Raw genomic sequence first — 3,424 nt, 5'->3', positions numbered from 1 at the left:
GCCTGTGTCTCATAGGCGAGGTTGCACGCCCTACATGTAACCGGGCCTTTTTGGTTGCTCCTGCCTACCTTGGCTGCTGGGAGGGCATTGCCGGCCCTCAGTGCTATGGCCCTTATGTAGTGCTTGGGACAGATGATTTTAATTAGATGGTCCCTGATCCAGGAGTTGGTCAGCTTGTCCCTTCTGAACACTGGAACTCCCTGGCCCTGGACCTCCAGGCGTTCCCAGAACCTGTTTTCAACACCTCTCAAGCAGGGGTTTCCGTACTGGGGTAGGGTCCGAGCCGGTGATGGTGGGGAGGTCCTCCCCTCGCCCCCGGCCAGCTTCCGCCACAGTGCCCATGTGGGCCGTCCGGTGACTGCGTGGGCTGTGGTGCGAGTCCAGTGGTCCTCACTGGAGCACATGCGCCACAGCCTCTTAACCAGTATGTGTTGTTCCAATCTGGTGATCCCCAGGCCCCAATCTTGGACACGGGAGTAGAGGAATCCATTGCAGGTGCTCCGCTTGAGGTGAAGCCAATCCTTGACAGCACTCCTCACTATCCTGTCGATACCTCTCAATCTTGTGATGGGGGCCTGTCTCATGGCTGCGGCGTAGAACAGCCTCGGCATGAAGAATTTGTTCAGGAGGATGATTCTCTGGCGGGGGCCGGCGTCTCCCACTTATCCTACACCCCTTATGTCTTCACAATGCCAGACTGGAGTCAGGCTCAACAGGGTCACCCCCCAGCTCATTCCTCTCTGACGCGGTTCCCTGGGCGGCATCTGGGGACTGGCTCTCGCCGCCTTGCTGGAGCCCAAACACTTTGAAAAAAATTAATTAAACCGAGGCCGAGATCATCTGGTTGCTGTTTGCCTACGGTGCTCGAAAGCCGGCTTGAAGACCTCGGCAGACCCCCACTGTAACACTTCCAGGGAAGCACTGTCACCCCCCCAGCTCATTCCTGCTGACGCAGTTCCCCAGGCGGTGTCTGGGGTCCGGCTCTGGTTCCCAGGGCGGCGTCTAGGGACCGGCTCTCGACCGGACCGGCCCCCATCATCCGGGCGCACCCCGGCCCAGTGTCGAGCGGCGTTCCGCGCGACGGGGGGACCTCGTGAGGCCCCGGCGCCACGGTATCGGCGCGTGTAGGCGGGATTCTGACTTAGAGGCGTTCAGTCATAATCCTGCAGATGGCAGCCTCGCACCATTGGCTCCTCAGCCAAACACACGCACCAAATGTCTGAACATGCGGTTCCTCTCGTACTGAGCAAGATTGCTATCGCGACAACACATCATCATCATCAACACATCAACTAACCTGTCTCACGACGGTCTAAACCCAGCTCACGTTCCCTATTAGTGGGTGAACAATCCAACGCTTGGTGAATTCTGCTTCACAATGATAGGAAGAGCCGACATCGAAGGATCAAAAAGCGACATCGCTATGAACGCTTGGCCGCCACAAGCCAGTTATTTTATCCCTGTTGTAACTTTTCTGACACCTCCTGTTTGAAACCCAAAACGCCAGAAGGATCGTGAGGCCGCGCTTTCGCGGTCTGTACTCATACTGAAAGTCTGGATCAAGCGAGCTTTTGCCCTTCTGCTCCTCCCTGAGCTCGCCTTAGGACACCTGCGTTACCGTTTGACAGGTGTACTGCCCCAGTGAAACTCCCCACCTGCCACTGTCCCTGGAGCGGGTCGTGCCCCGGTGGGCGCTTGGTGCCAGAAACGAGAGCCCCGCGTGGGGCTCTCCCTACCGCCTCACCGGGTAAGTGAGGAAACGAAGGGAGTAGTGGTATTTAGCCGGCGGCGCCGGTCGCTCCCCTAGCGGGGAGCGGGGGTCGGCGTCTCCCACTTATCCTCCACCCCTTAATTCTCTTCACAGTGCCGGACTAGAGTCAAGCTCAACAGGGTCTTCTTTCCCTGCTGATTCCGCCAAGCCTCTTCCCTTGACTGTGGTTTCGCTAGAGTGTGGGTAGGGACAGTGGGAATCTCGTTCATCCATTCATGAGCGTCACTAATTAGATGACGAGGGATTTGGCTACAGACTGGCGGCCCGCCGGGCGAGGCATTTGAATGGTCTGTACTGGCCCAGGGTCCAGTACTTCGAGGGGCTTCACCCAATATCGACCACGGGGGCGGCATAATGGCGTGTTTATCCTCGGCCATTGAGTAAGCGTCATCTTCGTGTATAAATGAACGGATGCACCCGATCTTCCAGACAAAGAGGCGTCACGGGCAAAAATACGCGCTTCTCACGTAGATCCACTGTGAACCATTTCGGGTTGGGCGTCCCGGGCTGATAACAAATCCGTTCCACCAAGTACCAAGCCCCGCCCCCCTTCCCTGTGCAGGGTTGGGGCACGGAACCCTTCCCCGGGACCTGATTGAAGCCTGTGTCGCCCTCGCTCGAGCAACCTAACCACCGCTCCTTCATCGTTCAAGTTGGCTTACTTCGTCCATCTCCTGTGTCCCTCTGGTGACAACGGGAGTGTCTCCACCGTTACCCGCGCCCCTTGGGTGCCGTCGCTCCTCGGAACCCATCCCCGAGCAACGCCAATCTTTCACTACGAGCGCTGGGTGGGGACCACATCACTTTGCACCCTCTCGGGGCGCTCACGACGCTACGCCACCAGGGGGTGATCCTGCCACCGGCCGTTCCTCCGGCGCTTCAACGCCCAGCATCAAGCGGAAACCGCACCTGTCTCTGGAGACAACCGGCTGAATCCGCATACATCTCCTCCCTCGTGGCCTCGCGCCCGCCGCGCCGAGGTAGGGCCTCTTGGACCCCGACCGCGTGTGGTAGGCAGAGGTCGCCACGTCGATCCCCTGCTCACACTTGGTTCTCTGCAGGGTATCCTGCCAACAAAAAGAGGTCAGGTCCTAATCGGCCGCTGAGACCTTTAACCAGAATCGCCCGACCGCAACCCTCGCCACTCCTCCTGTGGCCTCGCACCCACTGCGCCGAGGTAGAGCCTCTCGGACCCCGACTGTGTGTGTTAGGCAGAGGCCGCCACGTCGTACCCCACCGCACACACAGTCTCGTGCAGTTCCATCTCTCAGCGCACCTTGGCCTCGGCGGCGGCGGTCGACAAGCACACCGGTTAGTCTCTATTCCGCAGTTTCGCCATTCCCACCGGGAGCCCGGTTGTATTGAATATTTGCTACCACCACCATAATCACCATGTGACCCCCGTCTGAGACGGGGTATTTTTTTAACGTTTAAGGAGAGTATTAAAGGATTTCAATATGTCTACTGAGTGCAGCAGGGTGCGTTTACTGATGTAACGTGCAAAGCGGGCCAGCTGGAATCAGAATTAGAATCATCTTTATTGCCAAGTATGTAGAACACACAAGGAATTTGTTTCCGGTAGAACACGCTGCACTAGTATCGTCATCAAAAAAACTGCTAAGTGGCACTATACAGTTCCATTTTGGCTACTGT

The 3,424-nt window shown here is 57.6% G+C and overlaps 1 pseudogene; it reads right to left on the bottom strand.

Moving 5' to 3' along the window:
• Positions 1–1,108: 1,108 nt before the first annotated feature.
• Positions 1,109–1,912, bottom strand: LOC148884097 (28S ribosomal RNA; annotated as a pseudogene; the record flags this gene model as incomplete).
• Positions 1,913–3,424: the final 1,512 nt, after the last annotated feature.

Source organism: Hippocampus bargibanti, linkage group LG19, assembly GCF_051943395.1.
Source record: "Hippocampus bargibanti isolate YZ-2025 linkage group LG19, ASM5194339v1, whole genome shotgun sequence".
NCBI classification, from domain to species: domain Eukaryota; kingdom Metazoa; phylum Chordata; class Actinopteri; order Syngnathiformes; family Syngnathidae; genus Hippocampus; species Hippocampus bargibanti.
Note: the sequence above shows the minus strand (reverse complement) of the source record. Positions and strands in the feature narration are given on the sequence as shown.